The sequence below is a fragment of the Podarcis raffonei genome, chromosome 15 (genome assembly GCF_027172205.1).
Source record: "Podarcis raffonei isolate rPodRaf1 chromosome 15, rPodRaf1.pri, whole genome shotgun sequence".
In the NCBI taxonomy this organism is placed as follows: Eukaryota; Metazoa; Chordata; class Lepidosauria; order Squamata; family Lacertidae; genus Podarcis; species Podarcis raffonei.
In genome coordinates this window covers 5,036,461-5,059,577 of record NC_070616.1, presented here as the reverse complement: position 1 = coordinate 5,059,577, position 23,117 = coordinate 5,036,461, and the positions used below count along the sequence as shown (strand labels likewise).

The 23,117-nt window shown below is 45.9% G+C and overlaps 1 protein-coding gene across 2 annotated transcripts in view; it reads right to left on the bottom strand.

Moving 5' to 3' along the window:
* BRIP1 (BRCA1 interacting helicase 1) overlaps positions 1 to 23,117 on the bottom strand; it is a 205,777-nt gene that overhangs the window by 43,589 nt on the left and 139,071 nt on the right. For both annotated transcript variants that reach the window (XM_053367674.1, XM_053367675.1), the window contains exon 24: positions 22,341 to 22,440. The gene's annotated coding sequence lies outside the window, so the exon portion shown is untranslated. The remainder of the gene's footprint in view (positions 1 to 22,340; positions 22,441 to 23,117) is intronic.

Here is a 23,117-nt window from a genome sequence, read left to right as displayed (position 1 = left end):
GCCGCCCCCCCCCCAATGGATCACTTGAAAATTGCTGAGCATCTTGGTGGACCACTTAATGATTGTTCTTTCTGCCTGCTGTAGCAATTGTAATGTGCTGTACTATGTGCTGTATGGTTTTAATTGTATTTTTGCTGCTTCCTTTATTTCTTATATATTGTATTACAATTTGAATTACATATAACTCAACAGAATTCAAAGTGCAAGTGCTCTTTACAGACACTTGAATGAAGCCTGCGGACCACAGTTTGGGACAGCACTTGTCCTTACCATAACACACAAGAGCCCTGCTGGATCTCACCAAAGTCTCATCGAGTCCAACATCCTATTCTCACAATGGCTAACAAGATGCCTATGGGAATCCCACAAGCAGGCCAGGAGTGCCCTGCCATGAATTCACTGCCTTGTTTGGGCAAGGTAGCTGTCTGCCCTGTACTGTGGACACGCCACCAGTTCCCTACATGGACTGAACAGCTAGTTTCCTGACTACGATTCCTTGTATCCACTGTGAAGGCAGATGGCATATCTCTGTGGACTATATACACTGGTGCTTTGCAAGGACTGGCTGCTAAAGGTACATTTAAAAAATGAATGAGGTCACATACCTATCAATTCTTGGCCTGAGCTAGGATCTGAAGCTACCCAGCTCTAAGATGAGCATGCTCTACTTGGAACCTGTGGCCCTCCTGATGACGACGGACTGCAACAGGTATCATTCCTGACCACTGGACCTCACTCGCTGAGGCTGATGGTAGCTGGAGTTCACCAACATGATATACCTACTCCTGCTTTAGCAGCTTCTCCTGATTACAAGCTGTTTAGAGTGAAGAGCCACCTTGAATCTTACAGTTTTATAGGACCTGGTGCAGCCTAACCAACTTGTGGGGTCAGCTGGCAGCATTCAGGCTGGAGCTGTAATGTGGAGCAGGGGTGGGGACCTGGTGGCCCTACAAAGATTGCTGAATTCCCATCAGCCCAGTCAATGGTCAGGGATGGTTGGTGCTGGAATTAAAGAAATAAATCAAAAATCTGGAGGGACACAGTATAGTAACCTCTGGCCTAGAGTATGCCCATAATCTAGAGAGCCTAAACACCCTGGTTTGTTGAAAGGCCAGACTTTTCATGTCTCAGGGGACTGGCTGTTGGAGGCTGGGAATCCAAGCCACCCTGGTTACCTCTACACCTTACACTCTGCAAAATATTAATGCTTTGTGGAAGCAGAATGCACTTGTGGAAAAAAGCAAAATGACAAACAAAGTAAACACACATTTTCTGAAGGCCACAGATCAGCAGAAGGAGCTTATCTTTCTAAGGTAAGGGCACCACATGTTGTTAGACTGCAACTTCCATGACCCCTGACATTGGCCACGCCAGCTATGGTTGACAGAAGTTGGGAGTCCTACAATGTGTGGAGGACAGCATGTTGGCAACCCCAGATCTCTCTGGCCTCCAGCCTAAAGGGAGGCTCCACCAGAAATATAGGGAACAAAGCTTTCCCCTTTAGAAAGACGAAACTCTCTGTATACTGGTGAGAGGTCTCCGTATTCAATAGCAATGTTAGCACACCTGCCAAAACATCTTTTCTATTAGTGTTTATATTCAATTCTTTGCTTTGCTTTCACATTATAGGAAACAGCTTACAAAGGTACCTTTGTCCTCCCACCAGCACCATTAGTAGCTTTTGAATATCTTGCTTATGTCTCCTTTTTGGATGTGCACATATGAAGTCTATTATTCGCAATTCACTGTTCTCGAAAACCTGTGAAAAGTTCAGCGTAGCAGGTGACTGAAAGACAGCGGCTCCCAAAACATTACAACTTTTGTGTCAGCCGAAGGGCGTTGCCCCAAAAATCGAGCCACTGAATACTCTCTCATGCATCATGACTTCCCCACATTAAAGCCTGAGCTAATACCGGACGGAGCTTTTATACTGTGCATGGAGGAAAATTAGGCAGCTTCTTTCATGTGCAAGGTATTTACCAAGAGAGGATCAAGCTTTTGTTGCTCAGCAGAAGTGATGACAATGGAAGAACAACATTAAGTGAGCAGTGCCAAGTGTGCTGCGATTGTGGTGAATCATTCGGGAGCATTTGAAAGACGTTGCGGCAACTGGCTTTGAACTTGCCCTCGCTACGAATGTGGGTGGTGTGCAACACAGGGGCCAGAGGGAAAGCAAATGGTGGGTACACCGGATAACAGATGGCAATGAACTCAAGGACATATTCTGAGCCTGTTGGGTCAGGCCAATGGCCCATCCAGTCCAGCATCCTGTTCTCACAGTGGCTGACCAGATTACCACTCCGACCACCTGTGATTCCCAGCAGCTAGTGGTCAGAGGAATACTGCTTCTGATAGTGGAAGAAGAACATAGCCATTGTGGCTAGCAGCCACTGACAGCCTTGTCATTCACGAATTTGTCTAAAACTCTTTTAAAGCCAGCCAAGTTGGTGCACTGCCACCTGTGGGAATGAACCCCATAGTTTAACTATACACTACATGAAGTACCATATTTTTCGCTCTATAGGACACACCCAACCATAGGACGCACCTTGTTTTAGAGGGGGAGAACAAGGAAAAAAAAATCTCCCCCTCTCTGCTCAGCGCCCCTTCAGCGAAGCAGCAGGAGAAACGGAGCCCCTTCCATTTCTCCTCCCGCTTTGCTGAAGGGGCACTGCGAAGCTCTCCCTCTCTGCTGAAGCCGGGAGAGTCTTGCTCTCCCGGCTTCAGCAAAAGGAACCCGAAGCCTTCAGAGCACAGCACGAGGTCCCGCTGCACTCCAAAGGCTATTCAGGTGCGCACCGACCCCTCTCGCTCTCCAGGCTTCAGTGAAAGCAACGCGTAGCCTCCGGAGCGCTCCCTCTGCCCTTTGGAGGCTTCGCGTTGCTATCGCTGAAGCTAAGGAGCCTGCATTCGCTCCACAGGACGCACACACATTTCCCCTTAATTTTTGGAGGGGGAAAAGTGCGTCCTATAGAGCGAAAAATACGGTACTTTATTTTGTCTGTCCTGAATCTTCTAACATTCCAGTGGTGGTTAAAAAACCTGTGTCCTTCTAGATATTGTTGGATTACTGCTGACACCTTCCCTCACCATTGGCCATGGTGGCTGCGGCCGATGGGAGTTGGCACCCAAACATTTCTAGAGACACAGGTTCTCCCCATCTCAATGCGGCAGGTGATCAAGCAAGGCAGCTCTTCTGACCTATTCTGCCCATGGCTCTGTCAACCCCTTCCTTCCCCACTGTGAGGCATACATGCAGGTCTGAAATTTTACAATAAGAACATAGGGAACTACCTGACATCAAGTCAGCTCCATTGGCCCATCCAGCTCAATACTGTCTACACTGCCTGGCAGCAGCTCTCCCAAGATTTCAGACAAGGTTCTCCCCCATCCATAACATTGAGATCCCAAGGATTGAACCAGGGACCTTCAGCATGCAAAGCAAATGTTCTACCACTGAGCTATGGCCCTTCCCTACGAGGTTGGGCAGGAGAGGAGAACAAGCAAGAGAAACTGCTGCATTGAGTTATTTAAAGGCAACGTGCATGTGATCTAAGCTTTCCAGGTAGCAGCCCTGGACTCAAGTTCAATTCCTGGCATCTGCAGTTACGAGCGACATGGATTGGGAGGCCTTTGCCTGAGCGATCATCAAGTCAGAGTTCACAACAGAGTTAGAGATGGGCCAAGAATCTGTTATAAGCTTGTGTGATGGTAAGCCACTTCTCCTCTTCTTCCTCCGTGAATTTGTCTAATTCCTTTCTCTCACCATTAAAGTAGTGGACATCACTAGATAGCATGACAATGAATGCCATCAGTTAATTATACTCTGTATTGTGAAGAAAGGCTTTCCTTTTGCCTGCCAGTCAGATTCATTGTATAAACTTGAGTCTCAGTATTATAAATACGAGAGAGAGCACGGACGCTAGTACTCCCTTACGTGCTCACTCTCCACCATGCATAAAGTCATATATCCTTATTGCAGTGGTGCACACACATTTTTTCTAAGGCTCCAGGACACATCTCCTCATAGGCAACCTTTTGGTTGGCATGCATGGCAGTGATGGGCAGGGCCAGAGACAAAGAGCAGGTGGAGCCACAGAGGCAACTTGGACCTTTGTACTGTATTCTACGTTCCAGCAACAGTCAGAGGGTTCAACAGAACCGCCCTCATCTCTACATCCAGGTGAGAACGAGGCATTATAACAGTTCAAAGGCAAATTGCAGCAAGGCAAAAGCACTCAGAGAAGGCAATGGAACTGTGGTGAGGCCTCGAGGGCAGTGTATGGCTTAGGGTTAGGAATGGGAGGGAAATTTGATTCAGTTTGCATTGAAAGTCAAATTTACGTAATCCACATTTTCCAAAACAGCAAGTAAACCTAAACACAGGCTGTTCTTTGAAATTTGCACTTATCCAAATTTTGTAATGCAGTTCGTCAACAAAACAATGTGCACAAAAATGCACATACCAGGGTAAAGCGTACACATAAATATTTGTGAAGATAACATGCAAAACACGTGTATATTAGGAAAAAATTACGCTCAAATAATTAATTTTCCTGATTACATGTTTTTTAAAATGCAAACTGATGTGGAAATATGAAAAGCGGAATTTAAGGTTGGAAAAATAGAAACAGAGAGAAACCAAAATTGACATATTCACCCATCCCAACCTGGGATGAGTACCAGGGACCAGGCAGAAAGGGTCACATTCAGTTTCCTGGCAAACAGGAAAGACAAATTAAGAAAACAGCCATGGCTGCTTTCTCACGTGGCCACTGCTTCTCCTAAAGATAACCCAGATCTTACTCTGAGAGCAAGGTAAAGTCACAGTGGCTAAAATATAGTGTCAGGTGGGTATCATTCCATGCCATGCATCTCCCTTGATGCTGATTTTTCAATCTGAACATCTGTCAAAAAAGAAAACTAAAGTACCAACCTGGATGCATAACACTAATGTATTTGCTACTTCAAAAAACATCCATGGCTTGGAGGAATGAACAGCCTTTGGGGGGAGACACAAAAGGTTTATCCATCACCATTAAAACACAATAGTTGCTCGTTCTCTTAAAAATGTCTTCAAAGGGGTAGATGCAGTGTTTTTAACAACAGCCGTAACAACACCTGGGTTCCCCGTCAGTCTGCTCCAACACAATGATAAAAACACATTCCATTAAAACTCCAGGAGGGAACAGAACAGAATCAAAGTTCTGAAGGACACTGAGCGGAAGCAATGGGAGAGAGAAAGAGAGCACAGAGTGGACTTAAGGGGCTAAAATGTTGGGTTTAGAGTTCTTTTCTACTTCGGTGTTCCCTTTTTTCATTAACAGAAAAGCAGATATAAAACACATTGGGACCTGTGTCTAAAAGGCAGCATCAAAAGCCCATTTTCTAATGTTGCCACCTGCAGTCATCTTTTGCAATTGGTACCAGCCTAGCAAGCGATCCGGGGAGCTCACCGGGGTTCCAGTTTTAAACTAGTGCTCTGAACAGAGGGCTCGTCTACCAAAATGATCGAAGGGCAGGAGAACTCTGCTATGATGAATGGTTATAGCATTTGGGGCTTTTGCGTTTAGAAAAGAAAGGCAAAATGAACTGTGGTCATGACGACAGAGGTGCATAAGATTATGGAGAAAGTGTGTGCAAGTAGTTTTTCTCCTTCCCACATAATACTAGAAGCCAAGGGGTCGTCTTGTGAAGCCTGGCGTTGGAAGATTCAGCACAGACTAAAGGAAGGACTTCTTCACGTAGCACATAGTTCAACTATGGAAGGTGTTCCTGTGGAGTTTGGAACTGACAGGGTCAGAACTCCGTGGTGTCCTGTGTCTGGGAAGAGGAGGAGGAGCTTGTCGCAGAGCAGTGACGCACAGCGTCTCTCTGCTTCCAGACTTGCTCTCACCTCTCACTGAGCAGCAGCTCGGTACAGAAGCTGCGTGTGTGCTTTTGGAAAAGCACAGAGAAATGTCGGAAGTTTCGGACGGATTTATTGCCTTGTAAATAAACGCTTCTAGAGATAAGAACCGAACTGTCTCTGGACTTGATTTATCCCTTATCTCGCACGGACCCAGGACCGCTGCTACTCTGCTCTCTGGCCAGGTCAGTTTCCAGCACAGCGACGCAGGGAAGCGTGACTGGACGCCGGGGTTTTATTACACGCAGAGGTTATGGGAGTTACGTGTTTCCTGACAAGTGTGAGAAGGGAGAAGGCTGCCAGCGGTGATTTGCAGTGATCTCCTGCCAGAAGGGAGATGCCGGAGAGCGGAGCCAAGAGCCAGGGGGAACGGCTGCTTCGAGAGTCCGGCTTGCTGGCAAACTTGTGAGTACGCTGAAGCCCCGGGGGGGGGGGAAGATGGCTGCTGCACAGCAGGGCAATGAGAGCTTCAATATCCCCTTTGAAAGACTGAATGGGGCCAATTGGGAGGACTGGAGCAAGCGCATGTTTTATTGGCTGGAGGGGAAGCAGCTATGGGAATGCACGCAGGCCGATCCAGCCCCGGCCCCGCCCAATGCAACTCCCGCAGAGGAGGAGAGGGCCTCAGCGGCAGCAAAGAAAGACAAGAAAGCAATGTCCCATGTGGTGATGGCGATTGAAGCATCACAGCTCCCTCATATTGATGGCTTACGTACCTGCCATCAGATTTGGTCCGCTCTGACTAGAGTACATCAGAGGACCACTGCTGGGGCAAAGATCCATGTGATACGCTCTCTGTTTGAGAAGAGGCTGGCCCCAGGGGAATCGATAAGGGATCACATTGCTCAGGTGCTGACTATCTTCAGCAAGCTGCGTCAGCTCAATGTGCCCTTCCCAGATGAACTTAAGGCTTACACGCTTTTAAGCTCGTTGGACAGGAGCTATGAGAACTTGGTTCTCACGATGGAAACGATGCCACCGCAGGATCTAACGATCGAATATATTAGCGGACGCTTGATTGACGAAGAATCGAAGAGGCAAAGGGCTGTAAAAGAGGGCACGGGCTGCACCCCAAGAAGGAGTGGGGGGGCAGCAGCCAGGAGTGGCGAGGACTGTGTAAGAGCCTTTGTCTCCAAGAGCTGCTATCGGTGTGGTAGCAACACACATCTGGTCCGCAATTGTCCGCTAGAGGCGCAGGGTGGCGGCAAGGAGACCGGCCGGCGTGGAATGTCAACAAAGCAGGTTCCCAGGGCCGGTTCCCAGCAAAGACGTGGGAAAGCAGCAGGCCAGGAGAAAAACAAAGACAAGGCGTCTTATCACCTCACAGCTGCGATGGCGTCTCTGAGAAAAGGCAAAAGCCTTAGTCCGGGAGAGGCTGTGGCCATGGCAACCGATGGGAGTGCGAGAAACGCCACGGCATCTTTGGAAAACAGCCAGAGACACTCTTTATCTCTCGTGATCGATTCCGGTGCCTCGCATTGTCTTGTGACATCTGCTGGGCTCCTGAGGAACTGCAAGACAGTTAAAACTGGACGCTATGTTACATTAGCTGATGGGTCTCAAAGACCATTGACTGAATCTGGTTATTTGTATTGTTCTTTCATAGATCATTGGGTGCAAGCGTATGTGGTACCGGAGCTTGCCCACTCTCTTTTAAGCGTGCCAGCCCTTATGGCTGCTGGGTTCGATGTTCTGTTTTCTAACAATTTGTGTTCCTTTTTCAGGGATGGGAAGAAGGTCTACAGTGTCCAGAGAAAAGGCACGCTCTTCCTGGTTGAGATGCCCATAGAAGATGGGGCTGGTGGGAAAATGGGGCTGGTGGAAAATGGGGCTAGTGGAGAGTCCATTGAAGACGCCTAAGGGCAGTGTGCTAATATCCCACCACACCATGATTGTATACACTTATGGCACAGGAGGTTTGGACACGTAGGGTGGTCATATGTGAGGAAGGCCACAGGCAACACCATTGGGTGCAGGTTCAAAGCATGTGACAAATACCTAGATTGTCAAGCCTGTAAGCAATCAAAGGTCACGACTTGCTCATACCCCAGGTCTGAGAGGAAAACCAGTAAACCCTTTGAACTTGTCCATGCAGATTTGTCGGGCCCCATGCCGACACCTTCGTTAGCTGGATCAAAGTGGGTTCTGCTTCTGGTTGACGATTTTTCAAAACATTCGTGGATATTTGCGCTGCAACAGAAGTCAGAGGCAGCTGCACTGATCAGGGATTGGATCACAGCAGTAGAGCTACGGTTCTCTACTAAAGTAATTTCCTTTCAATCTGATCGGGGGGGGGAGTTTACAGGTTCTGCGCTGCAATCGTTCTTCAGGCAGAAGGGTATCAGTCATCGACTGACGGCCCCCCACTCTCCGCAACAGAATGGGGTTGCAGAGAGAAAGTTTCGCACGCTACAGGAGTCAGCGAATGCTATGTTGGCAGACTCGGGTCTGCCACAGCGCTTTTGGGCCGAGAGTTATCGGACAGCATGTTTCCTGCAGAATAGAGTGTTCAATTCCAGTGTAGGGGACACACCGTATTTTCTGCTTCATGGGAAACAGCCCAAAGTGCATTTTCTGCGCACTTTTGGGTCTACGGCTTGGGTTCTTATTCCAAAGGCCATGCGCAGAAAAGGTGAGCCAAGATCCAGGAAGATGATCTTTGTGGGCTATGAGCCGGGTTCAAAGGCGTGGCGCTTTGCATACCCTACTGGCAACCAGTCCAAGCTGCTTATTAGCGGCAGTGCTGAGTTTTGCGAGCAGAGTGGGTGGAAGCGTCTTCACGGAAATCCGGATGTTCTGGTAGACTCAGATGAGGAAGAGGAAGAGGGTGAGGCTGAACCTGTTGCTGAGGTGCACAGTCCACAGCCACAGAGTCCAGAGCCGGGATCTCCAAGGGAGAGGCTCCGTATCTCTCCAAAGGGGAGTCCCAGGACCCCTCCACAGGTCTCTGTCAAGTCTGAGCCAAGGAGTGAACCATCCTCGCCAGCAGAACCAGCTGTTCGCCCTAAACGGCGCAGCAGGTCAGAGGGGGATGATTCTGACATAGAGGATAGGAGGGTTGATCCAGGTGAATCAGGCGCAGTTCCAGAATTCACGCTGAGGAGGTCAGCAAGATCAACCAAAGGGAAGCCACCTGAAAGGTATGAAGCCACGAGTGTCTGGGTTGGTGTGGCTAGATGTGAACCTGAATCCTTTGAGGATGTTCAGAAGTTGCCTCGGGAAGAAGCCAGCAAATGGCATGAGGCGATGCAGAAGGAGATGAACTCAATGGAGTCTCTTGGAGTGTTCTCACTCACACAGCTGCCGGCTAACCAGCAAGCTGTAGGCTGCAGATGGGTTTACCGTCTTAAACCCACAGAAGCAGGCGAACCACAGTACAAAGCGAGATTAGTGGCCCGTGGATTCACACAGAGGAGGGGTGTCCACTTCACAGAGGTCTATTCGCCGACCTCAAGGGCGGAGACTTTGAGAATGCTTTTGGCAATAGCAGCACAGAGAGGTTGGAAGGTGAACCATTTTGATGTAGATGTCGCCTACCTGAACTCAGATCTCTAGGAGGAGTTGTACATGCTTCCTCCTCCAGGGTTTGAAGTCAGTGAGCCAGGCGTCGTGTGGCGGTTGCACAAATCCATCTATGGATTGCGCCAATCTGCCAGGAATTGGAATATGTGCCTACATGAAGCCTTAGAAGAGCTAGGTTTTAAGAGATCTCTTGCAGACAGTTGTCTTTACATTAGAGATTCAGGCTTGCAACAGCAAGTGGCCCAGGTGTTTGTTGATGACATCTTGTTGATGGCAAGGACAAGTGAACAGGTGGAGAAGTTTGCTAAGGAGCTTGGTAAGCGGTTCAAGCTGAAGCAACTTGGAGATGTCAAGTCCTATCTAGGCGTAGAGATCACAAGAGCAAGTGATGGAAGCTTTTTGCTTCGCCAGAAAGGTAAGATTGAGCAGTTGCTTGAGAAGTTTAGGATGTCTGATTGTGCAGGTGCCAGATCACCCATGGAGGCTGGGTACGTGAAGGAGTGTCAGCAAGTAGAACGCGTGGTGTTCGAAAACACTGAACTCTTTCAGTCAGCTCTGGGTAGTCTGTTGTATCTGTCACAGTGGAGCAGACCAGACATAGCGTTTGCTGTCAATCTGCTCAGTAGAGAGGCTTCAAGTCCTAGTGTGCAGGCCTGGAATGGTGTTAAGCGGGTGCTACGTTACCTGCAAGATACCAAAGACTTTTGCCTCAAGATGTCAGCTGAGGGTGATGTCAAGCTGACCGCCTGGGTGGATTCGGATTGGGCTAACCTTGAGGACCGCAAATCAGTGTCAGGCCTAGTGGTGAAGTTTGGGGACTCAGTGATTGGGTGGAGGTCCCGGAAGCAAAGTCTCATAGCGCTTTCATCTACTGAAGCTGAGTTCAGTGCGCTATCGGAGGTTTGCAGAGAACTGGAGTTCTATGTGTGTTTGGTCGAGGAAGTCTGTGGAGAGAATTGTCTGCCCGTTGTGGTGCATGAGGACAACCAACCATGCCTTAAATTAGCTGAGACAGGGCAATTCAAGGCGAGGACCAAACATTTGGACATACGTTTCCAGAATGTATGTCAGAGCGTTCATGAGGGGCTAGTTGCTCTGAAATACTGTCCCTCAACCAAGAACCTCGCTGATGGTTTCACAAAACCATTAACCTTCCAGAAGCACGAGGAGTTCTGTGAGGGTCTGTGTATGGGGAAAGCATTGATGGCTACTGTCTCCAGACGCAGGACAAGAGGGGGTGTGGAGTTTGGAACTGACAGGGTCAGAACTCCGTGGTGTCCTGTGTCTGGGAAGAGGAGGAGGAGCTTGTCGCAGAGCAGTGACGCACAGCGTCTCTCTGCTTCCAGACTTGCTCTCACCTCTCACTGAGCAGCAGCTCGGTACAGAAGCTGCGTGTGTGCTTTTGGAAAAGCACAGAGAAATGTCGGAAGTTTCGGACGGATTTATTGCCTTGTAAATAAACGCTTCTAGAGATAAGAACCGAACTGTCTCTGGACTTGATTTATCCCTTATCTCGCACGGACCCAGGACCGCTGCTACTCTGCTCTCCGGCCAGGTCAGTTTCCAGCACAGCGACGCAGGGAAGCGTGACTGGACGCCGGGGTTTTATTACACGCAGAGTTCCTACTAGGGGAAGTGATGGTCACCCAATTGGCTGCCTCCATTGTTAGAGGAAGTATGCTTCTAACTACCTGTTGCTAGAAACTGCAGGAGAACAGAGTCTTGTGCTCAGGGGTCCTGCTTGCGGGCCTCTCAGAGGCAGCTGGTTTGCCAATAGGAGAACAGGATACTGGAACAGATCCTTCAGTCCAATCCGCCAGGGCTCTTCTTAGGTTCTGAGACCAATTGTCAATTTAGCCTGATTTTATCTATATTGACTGGAACCAGCTCTCCAGGCTTTCATTCCCAGCCCTATCTAGAGATGCCTGGGATTGGATCCAGAACTTTTCCTACACAAAACAAACACTCTCCCCCACTGAGCCAGGGCCCTTCTCATTCCACATGATTTATTTTTTTAAACCAGGGAGAAACACATTTGAATTTTTTCAGTGTTCCAGGGGATTGTTGATATGGAAGCTACTGGTTATCACTGCCCTGCCGCCCCCCACTCCCGTAAATTCAGTGTTAGGATGGAAGAACAAAGCCAGGAACTCTTGTTAAGCACAGAAAAACAGATTTGGAGTCTGACAGCTCTAAGCTTCCTTCTGCCAACCTTGGGGATGAAGCTTATTTGTTTATCCCATTTGGATCCCACCCTCCCTCTGAAGAGCTTAGGCAGGCGTTCCAGCCTCACCGTGTCCCTGTAAAGAAGGGGCAGGGAACTCTCTTCAGCCCAAGGGTTGCCAGCCAATATTCAATGAAAGCCATCAGACGAAGTAAAATTAGTGCTTTGCTGCCACCTACAGTTGCGTAAAAATAATCCTGCCGTTGTTTGATTTGTTGTGCTTACTGACAAGATGAGCTTGTCAGCAAAAGGAAAATGAGCTCCGCTGCATTCCATTTGGGCACTTCTGGTCTAACACTGAACCGCTCACCCCGCTGTTAGTAGCACTGGGTGCTACTATTTCAATATTACTAGACACTCAGGCTGTGGATGACGGCCAAACTGAATAGGAAGCTAAATAAGTCTTTAGTAACCACATCAGATTTTTAGAAGCAGGTGCAGCCCCCAACCCCAACAATATTTGAGATTGCAGCATGTACTGTTGAGTTTGCCTTCCTCCAAAATCTACATTATTCACCTTGCTGTCTGCTGTGGCAAAATGACACAACTTGCGTAATTCACGTAATTCATCACTTTGTCATCATGTTATTCCACCCTGTTCCTTCCAGTGCAAAGGAAGCACAATGCAAATGTGAAAGGGAGGGGACAGAAATGAAATCAATTATGTGCCATTTGCAGGCTGAAAGCAACAGCAATAGTGAATACCAAGTGTATTTGCTTGATAGAGTTCCGTTCAGGACATGGGACGATTAAAAACACCAGCAATTCCTATTTCTGTTTTCATTGGAATTCTCCAGAATCCCCATCCCACAACAGTATCGTTTCCCCTGGGAGAGAAGCTTGCAAATGGAAGCCTTCTTCTGGGGCTAACAGCAGCTGCAAAGTCCTGGTGGGTGGGACCATGGAAGAGGAGAAAAGCGTTCATCCTCTTCTCCCCACGCACTGTAGCCTCCATGGAAAGGGAGAGGAAGACAACGGGCTGCCTTGTACCAGGTGAAACTATTTATCCATTTAGTCCAGTTCTGGCTACTCTGGCTCGTAGTGCTATAGGGTCTCAGGCAGCAATCTCTCTCACCAGCTGCTACCCGATTACCTTTTTATCTGGAGACATCCGGGATTGAACTTTGGGACCTTCTGCATGGATAGAACTATGTACCATTGAACTATGGTCCCCTTTCTACCATCTAGTTGCACACTCATCTTTCTGGAGTTGACCAATCTGATGGTCCCTAGTTAGCTCACATGGAGAGTAAAACAGAGATTTGTTTTAAAGGAGTACTGACATATTGGAATCACAGACAGCTTTAGTAAAGAGAATGCCAGCAAGGCTACACTTCTCCCAGAAGAAACTCTTGGCCATTTCAGCAAGGTTTTGAAAGTTATGCAGAATTAGATTTCTTTCAAAAGGATCAAACATCTATATAACCACCTCACCTCCTTTCTCAGTCTTTGATCAAGAGCTTATTCCTATAAAAACTAAAATGAGGTTGGAGAGCACATGGGCTGATTGTCTAGAATAAACCTTTTCTATTCTCCAGGCATGTTGTTTTTTTGATCCCCTTTTGTTTTCCAAGTCAAAAGACACATTATCTGAAATGACTTGCAAAATTCGGAACAAATATTCACAAGGCTTTGAATGAACTCTTCCCAACCCCTCACTCATCTTTCAGCGTTGCAGAAAATACTCTTATTTTATCCCTGTGCTTTAAAACAAACAGAAAAGGTTGCCAGCTGAGGCTCTCAAGATGGTAGGACCGAGATTTATATCAGGGGGTTGTGGGGGGGGGGAATCCTCCAACAGGCCAACAACTGTCAACAGTTTAAGCGGCTGCTGTTTGGTCAAGTGAGTTTGCATACAGCAGTGATAAAGGGGGGGGGGGGAGAATGAAATCAAAGGAGTACAATGTAAACATCTTACAGTTTACATTTAATAAATCCAAATTAAACATCCAGATTCGCCCTGAAAACAGGTCAGGAGGTTGTGTGGTAGAAGTGGATCAAAACCCAACACTGGAAGCCTTAACAAGCAATATTTAGCGTAAAATCTGCTTCACTTAAAATGCAACGGCATCCCCCTTCTACTTGCTTGACAGCATGAGCCTAGGCAAGTTTACCTGGAAGTAAGTCCTAGTGTGTCCAATGGGATTTGCTCCCCAATAATCATGGCCAGGATAGCAGCAACTTGTTCCTAAATGCATAATTTTAAATGATTTATTAAAAGGTTGAGAAGGGGGGGGGGGAGAGACAATATTCAGTAGGATGGAGAACTTGTGGCCTTCCAGGTGTTGTTGAACTACTACAACTCTCATCACTGGTTGGCCAAGGGTGATGGGAGTGGAAGCCCAACAAATATCTGAAGGACCATAGGGTTCCTCACCCCAGGTATTCATGGTTCACCTGAGTTCTGGTTTCCTGTGCTTCTCTATTTTATCTGATGTTGATCTTGTGCAGTCAGCATGGTTGCGTCTGATGGGAGTTGTAGTCCATTTGTGTAGTGGTTCAGGGTTGCAGAGGCTCTAAGACCTGTTACTATTTCTGCAGCAGGGTCTCTGTCCCCAGTGTCCTAGAGCTGTCCAATCACCATGAAATGGGAGCTTTTTAGCTACTGTATGCTCCAAAGCTTACCATTTAGGAAGACTGAAAACACAAGGTGCTTCACTTTCAAAAGAATAGTGCAAGTTCTGTTACATACAATGGGAATTCACAGAAAGCACAAGTAACTTCAAAAGACAATATTGCAGCACTCCAAATCATTTGCCCACGTACACACAGAGAAAATAGTAGGCCTGCATGAAAGGCAAAACATGAACACCTGCATTGATTGTTGCAATGCATCCCTAATTATTATTACTGTTTTGTGCTAACGGAGCAGTTTGACTTCACCCCCAGAGGCGCAGTCTATTGTCTCTTGAGACAGACATATGCCAACAACAGCAACAAAAATTAGATTATTGTATAACCTTGGAAGGGATGTGGCTGTGCAAAAGAACTGTGCTTCAGTTCTTCCCATTTACTTTCACATCTAAAATGGCTTTGCAGCACACAACATATCCCATTTTATTTTATTCCATAATCAGATGTACCTGTAGGATTACAGAGATTGCAACAAATTCTAGTATCTAAAATGGCATCTCACATATATGTATCATCCTGCAGGATTACTATGGCTGCAGATCAGTTCAGCTACTCAAGAGCAGCACATATGTATTTAAAGGAACCATACTGAAAGATGCAGCCATAAAGAAATAATACAACAGGTGGCAACATAAACACACCCACTGCAAAATTGGGCCTATGAGAGTGATTAGCGATTGCTTAAATTAAGCCTCCTTTTCTGAGTGACCAGCATTATATGTGAACACTTTACTCCTTTCCTCTGCCCTAAACTCCCCTTCCTGGTATTGAACCAGTAAACCACACCAAAAGCTTACTCGGCCCCCTATCCACTCCTGTCCTCAGCCATCTTGTGAAACTTCCAAACTTACAATCTTAATGACATTTTTAAAATACTTTTTAAAAAACCCAAGATTTATGTGCCGTGTGATTGACACGGCTTGGCTTTCTGCTGCCAATCAATAGGAATCCATATGGCACCTGTTTACAATGATCACAAGTCACTCACCATCAGCATCATCATAAATCTTGGACACTAACTAACTGGGACCCATGGCCCACATTTTTTCACATACAATTTTTGCTGCCTTGATGTTCTTCAGAGCTGGCATGTCAACATGTAAGACGGGGTTATAGTGCACTGCCTCCGGGCAGTGCAACAACATTAGACTAGGCTAGTTCTCAAATAGCAACCAGAGATAACCCCCCCGCCCTTAATCTGCTGTTCCTTCTCCCTCCTCTGGCACTCAGTTTTACAGCTGTTTGTATTGATTTTGCAATTTTCCATCGTTTGAATTCCTGCCTCTTTTCCAAGAGACGTGTGAATCTCGTTAAATGTTGTTGCGGAACTATTAGCAAACACCCATCTCTTGATTCCTTCACGGTTTCTTTTGGCATGCCCTTCTGTCCTCGTCTACTTTCCCCATAAATTACCGAGTCCTGAAAAGACAGCAGCCCCAAAGAAGAACGCCTATACGCTTTGCAAAGCCCCAAATGCTAGATGCAGAGAAGGCTACATACGGTTTTATCATATGCTTGTAAAACACACATGTAAGGCTGCCATGCTATAACAGGGTGTTTGGTCTGGAATCACCAGGTCCCTGTTCAGCCACAAATATCACTGGACTACCGGGAAAGAACTATAGCTCAGTGGCAGAACACTTGCTTTGCATTGGTGGCCCTAGGTTCAATACTTAGCGTTTATTTATTAATTTAGCAATTTCCCATGTTCCTGCTTTATACTGTCAGACTATTGGTCCACCTCTCTTAGTAGTGTATTGTTCATTAGATATGGTAGATGTACTTTTTATCCTCTAATGGTGTTTAATATGTGTTCTAGTGGATTATTTTATGTTGTATGCTACCTTGATAACTTCTGGTTTGATGGCGGTATATAAATGATTATATTAATTTTGGTGTTTAATGTTTTAAGGGATTGTCTTAATATGTAGTACGTTGTCTTGGTAGCTTCTGGTTCAAAGGCAGTGAAGGAATGATTTTAATAAATAATCTGGATGGTGGTGGCTGGGATAGAAACATAGCCGAGTTAATAACAGGAGGTGAGAGCAGGAAGATAGCCTTGCAGCTTAGAAGCATTCACGGGAACTTTTTTGGCTTAACATCGTCAAATGAATACAAAGGTCAGCTTTATTCAACCCTCTCCACCCCCAGTCCTTGAAAGTGTAAAAATAAAAGTCTGGATGCAATCATTGCTAGCTATTATTCCTTCAGCCTGTAATGCAGTGGAGTGATAAAAAAGAAAAGGAGGATTGACTCTTATGGAGTAAAGAGCCAGAGAAAGGCGCTATATTATGCATGAGCCATAACGTTTTGTCCTGCATAAGCAAATCTAATGTACTTAACCCGGCTTGTGTGCTAGCAGATCACATCTGCACATTTTTTCGTGCTGACACTCCAATACATAAAACAAGTCTTCCGCAGGGCTCGTTCAATTACTTTCCGCATCCATTTCGACACCACCCACCTCTTCCATCAGAGGGGCAGAGAACATGCTTTCCATGTACAAAGTCCTGAGTTCAATCCCTGGTGCCTTTCAGTTAAAGGTGATGGGGAAGATTCTCTGCCAGAGACCAGACAGCCATTGCCAGTTAGAATAGACAAAACTGGGCTAGATGGATGGATAGTCTGAACTGGAATAAGGTAGTCAATTACAGACATTTAGATCACTTCTGGAGTTCAGTTTCAGGTCAAGGCCTGATACTCAATACTCTAAGTCCTTCCATACATCTAGAAAACTGCATGTTTCAACAAGGTCAGCCAGTCTGGCCCATGATGCAGGACTCTTTAAAGGGCCATGACTTCTATACAGCGAGTTATTTGGCCCTAGTTGATGTCACCACCCCCTATTACATTTCCATGAGCAAAGATGCAAAGTGAGCCCAAAATAGCCTTTAAAAATTGATAAGGGCTTTATGGAGCTTCTAGACTTATGTATCAGTTTCATCTGGCTCTGTCAAAATGCCAGTCAATTTCCCGCTCTTGTCTGATTTATTGCTGCCGCACACCATATTTGCATCACTCTCCTCATCTGACAGTTCTGTCAGGGCCAGGCTCCACTCTTGGTTAGTACTGACTCAATGAATTTTAGCTCCCCTCCAGTCCACTTTCTGGACCTACAGTCAGCTCTTTCTAGGAGCAATCTCCACGCTGTTTAGTTAGCTCCTGGTTCACTTATAGCCCCAAGGCTTTGGGAGAATTGGATATAAGCCACCATTTTGCTTGCATGCAGGCCATGCCCCTATAACGAGACCAAACAAAACCCCGAAAGGTTTCCAACTGGAAAACTGGGAATGAAATATTCAGTAAAGTTCACCGAAAAATTGGCAACACTCCTTCCATTTACTAGGAAATTGGGGAGTGGGGAATTGAGTAATCTGGGGTTGAGTCTTTTCTATCAGTCCAGGGGGAAAGTAAATGATGTTCTGTCTCCTAGTGGCTGTATCAAAGTTGATGCCAGATTCTGGGTGGCTTTTGGGAAAATTAGACCAAGGGTGCTATGAAAACTGTGGAAATATTGGAGATAGGGTGGACTTTCACATGCAGCTGGCTAGCTCAGAGGCAGCTCATGTAATGGTGAAATGGTCAGGCATTGCCAACGCCCAATATGTGTAACAGACTTCAAAGGACTCTCTCCGCATGAACTTAGCCATGTTGGAGGCAGCTTAGCTAGGTCCCATGTAAAGAAGAAGAGAAGTTTGGATTTGATATCCCACTTTATCACTACCCGAAGGAGTCTCAAAGCGGCTAACATTCTCCTTTCCCTTCCTCTTCCCTTCCTCCCCCACAACAAACACTCTGTGAGGTGAATGGGGCTGAGAGACTTCAGAGAAGTGTGACTGGCCCAAGGTCACCCAGCAGCTGCATGTGGAGGAGCGGAGACGCAAACCCGGTTCCCCAGATTACGAGTCTACCACTCTTAACCACTACACCACACTGAAAGCAAAGATGATTACACTGGTTGTTGGTGAACTAGGGCAGCGGAAATGGACCTGTTTCAGCCAGTGGGCTGCATTCTGCCATAAGCAACCTTAGGAGGGCCACTTGCCAAGGATGGGCAGGGACAGAGGCCAAAGTGGCTGGGGCAATTGATGTGACACTTACCTTTTCCCAGCCACACAAAAGCCAGAGGTTTCTCAACTCCCACCCCTCCATCGGGGCAAGCAAGTGGTATTATTGTAGTTCAAAGACACATCCCAGCCAGGCAAAAACATTTGAGGAGGGTGTGTGGCTGGGCTGGGGAAGAGTGTGGCTTGGGTGATAGGCATGGTTGGAGAAGAGCCCTGAGGGCCAGATAGAGAGGCCTGGAGGGCTGCATTCAGTAACTGGGCCTGAGGCTTCCCACCTCTGAATTAAAGGCAGATAAGTCTAACAGATCACACGGCCTCAATGCGACACACAGGAGTCCATACTGCCTCCCTCTCCTCTAAGCAACACATCGTGCTTTCTCTTGTCCTCATCTGTCAACTGACTGACTGCTCTGAACACTAATTTTGCGCAGCAATTAGCTCACCACTTCCAAGTTCCCCTCCTCGGTGCCCGAACATGTCTTTGCTTTTCAGCAGACACTGCTCTCTTTTATTGGCTTAAGAGCAACTTAGCGGTGACTCATCTTTGCATGAAAGACAGATGTCATCTCCAGTTTGGTTAAGCATTAACCTTGCTCTTTGGTAGCAGCCAGTGTTCCCTACCCACTCAATGCCTTTCTGACACACACACACAAAATCAAACACATCATTCATTGTGACCTTAGTCAAAGAGGCTGATGAAAGTAAACACCTGCGCTAAGCCGTAGCTGGAGAGGTATTTGATCTCAAGCTTTGCTCTTCATTTGAACTAGGACGCTCTTTGACAAGGCAACCAGCCTCTCCCAGGGTGGTGTATGTGCCTCCCCGACTCCTGTTGTTAGCACTAAAATACTTAAATCTCCTATTGTGAATCCTATCAATAATCGCGTTTGGGCTCCTTCTTTTAAAAAATATCTATCTTATCATGTACTGTCTTTTAGCCTGTGAGCTCATACCTGCTCTAATCCTCTGAAGATGAATGACATACAAGTTCTAATGCCACCAGATCCTGTTACTAACAATTACCAGTTTTTCCTCCGTATTTTCACAGCACTTAAGGACACAAGGAAGGGAAAGGAGGGGAGGGCTTTCTTCAAAAAGAAGAGATCAATAGCAGTTCAGAGCCAACGATGTTGTATTTTGTTGGATTAAAAGTGTTTAGCCATGATCTCTTCCAGCAAGACATGAAGAGTTGCATCAATGAAAATATACAGTAGTCACACCAAACAAAACACACCGAAAGGGCAAAGGAAACAATGGAAGGATTACCTTTAAACAACACATTAAAGCATGTACATAAAGGGTTGGCAGCAGCTGGGGGAGGAAACTCAGCAAGTCAGATCCTGTGTGTCTCCGCCCCCCTCCCCTCCCCCAAAATACATGTTCAATGTCTCAGTATTTAAAAGTTTTCTTCGAATTAGTATGATTTCTAAATTGTGGAGTGTTTCTAGATAGCCTCAAAAAGACACAACAGAGCAAGCGATGTGAAATTGTGTGGCCATTCCCCTCCAACCACCAGTCCTATCTGCAAACGAATGCAGTTGGATTTATTTACATAATGTACATCAAATATCTTGGATATGAGCTTATGTTCCCAGAGCGGCTAATGAAGTAGCAAGATACAATAAAAGTAAACATAAAACGAGAAGCCAAAGCAAGGCGTACAACCTAACATAACAAACTGAAAACAATGGTTTGAACCTGGCTATTCCCCACCCACCTCCTGACCATAGTTTAAACAAAGCCACAATATTGAGTTTGGATCCCATGGGGAAGTGTAGTTAAGTTTTAAAATGATGCTCTTTTTATTGCTGTTTTCATTTGGGTTTCGTTTTTTATTTAATCTTCTGCTCAGGTTAGCTTGGTGCAGATGTAACAGGAAACGATGGTTTCTTGCTATAAGAGCAAACTTTCTGTTCGCATAGGAAGCTGCCTCATTCCAAGTAAGGCCATAGGTCCATCTCGATCGCTACTGCCTGCACTGGTGGCCAGTGGCTCTCCATAGTTTCACACAGGGAGCCTTCCCATCCCTCCCAGGGATTGAAACAGAGACCTTCTGCATTCCAGGGAGATTCCCTGCCCCTGAGCTAGGTCTCTCCATCCCTCCCTCGTGCTGGTGGAGACTGAAAGCTTCCGCTCTTTAGCTTATTTATCTGGACACAGGCAATCAAGGCAGTTTACAAATAAAAATAGGAATCTGCTTAACAAGTCACCAACAAGTACAAGGGGAATATATGTATTTTAAAATAATAATAATAAGAGACCCGTTCCAGCCAAACAGGGTTCATTCTAGAGGTGAATGAGCATTTTAGAGAGCAACTTTAACCATGGAGAGTAACTATATTAAACTACATTCTCCTCCAAAGCACAGGAGGCAAATTAATATCCAATTCACATCAGACTACCCGGCATAAAACACAGTTAATAGGAATATGTGGTAGAATAAAAAAATAAAATAAAACCGAGGAGCAGACAACTTTGGTATGCTAACAAAATTTTTACAATCCGTAGTATAGTTATTATTTTTATTATACCGTCCTGATGGATTTATTTTCTTCCTTCTCTATAAACCTCTTACATCCAAGATGGATATTAAAGGGGATATGTGAGAAATAAACTAGCCAGAAAATCCTTTTATCAATACTAGACCCCCCGGGCCAAACCCTTGCAGCCATATGGAACGGAAGCACATGCCAATAAGCTAGTGGGAAGAGTTACGCAAAGTACTTCCAAGACGAGTCTGTAAAAGGGTTTCTAGGAGTTACGGGGACACAGCTGAGTGTGTGCAGCTCTTGGAGAAGAGAGACTGCTACAGGGCAGCTTTCACTGCCCTGGTAACCGCCAGATGCTTTGGACTCCACCGCCCATCATTCCCGACTGTTGGCCATGCTGGCTGGAACTGATGGGAGTCCCAACAGCATTTGGGGGATACCAGATTCCCCACCCCCTGATTTAGAAGGGGAACCTGCCCTTGAAGCTCATAAAAGTTTTTGCTGCTAGCTATATGTAGGCTCACTGTGGCATCACAGGTTGTTACATCAGAGCAGCTGAACCCAATACCAGTCAGAGGGGTGGGTGATATCTTGGGCATTTGGTTACCCTCATTTGGTAACAAAGGCCCAATGCGAAATCAAAAAGCCTTTTGTGGGACCACTAGGGAACTGCAAAGCTGACTTAACAGTTCTCTTGGCAAAAAGAAAGGCAAGATATGAAGAGATAACAGGCAGAAGAGAGGGAGGAAGTCTTGGATGAGGAATCAACCCATTTCCTGTCTAGGCCATCTTACAAGTTTCACCCTTAAGCCCATTCTATTCCATTTCTGTGTTGATCTGAGAATTATTTTGACATATGTGTCTTTGAAAAACAAAAGCACTGCACACTCTCTCAAAATAAGCATTTTAAAATGTATTTTGATTTTCTTTTTCAGCCAAGAACATCATCAGAAAATTTGGGAAGCTGTAGACAATAAAGTTCTAGTCTAAACCTTTATCCCATGTGGTGTTCATCAGGCACGATCATACTGGAATTAGCCAAGAACTAATTCCTCTATTTGAGGAATTGGGGTCTACTAATGGGCCCTCAGTTAGCATGGCAATTAGCTTCCATATGTAGCAAATATAAGATTGGTGTTAAGGAAGTGCCAGCACACAATCTCATTAGGAAGAATAACAATAATTGGAAGCTGAGTGAGTGAAGGTGTACGAGTATCTACGCTTCAAAACTTAACCTGATTTAATATTCTTTCCCGCTCATCATACCCCTAACTGTGGGTCTCCAGGTGCTACTGGACTACAAAAAATAAATGGGGGAGAGATTTGGTTCAGTTCACATTTTAATTAAAACCAGCATCATTTGAACTTCCCAAAACAATATCCAAACCCAGCTATGCTTCAAATTTCATACCTTGCTGTATATTGTGATTGTCACGCTCCTGTATAGGCTAGGGTCCCTGTTTCAGAAGGTCTAAGGCTCTCATCAAAGTACTCACCGACACAGGCAGAGTAGTGCTGGAGGAATGCAGTCCAAACAAAGCGCAGATGGTCAGTCTAGGTCCAAACACGATCCAGAAGCAATTTCCAGGAAACTGCCTAGGAGGGAACACTAGGATCAGGAACAAAGATCTACAGAACAAGTGAATTGTGTTTTACCCCAGCTACTGGAAGGCTCAAGAGGGAGACATTATATGCTCTGGCCTCCTGAACCACAGAGCTGCAGGTAGTAAGAGAGCTTCAGAGATTGCTTACTTATGAGTAGACCCCTTTCACATGAGTAGACCTAGAACTTCACAGACACATACTATAATGTTGTTTTTTGGTCTGAACCCAAATCTTTTGGTGCCGGTGTTCTTGAGGACTAGGAAATCGTTCCATGAAATTCTTTTATATACATTTTTATTGTTCTGTGACTTCAAGAATTTCCATAGGAAGTAATTTGTAGATGGAAGAAAATAAATACGAATAAACAAATATAGCTGCATGCATTCAGCGTGAGTGCAAAATTCAAAGTTGATAAGCCACAGTGTTATGGAAATTGATCCACCTTCTCACCATATGATTCGCAATATACTTGACCAGATCGTTTATGCAGAGAAAACTAAAATGTGTAAAGCTGAAGAAAAAAAGTTTGTTCCAGTGCAATAGGAGATACTCAATTTACGGAAATGGCAAAAAACCTTAAGGATTTCACTCAACATGAGATTTATAGGGTGAGAATCATTTAATAATAAAACACCCTAGAGAGAGTTGGGAGTAGCAATTCCCAACTG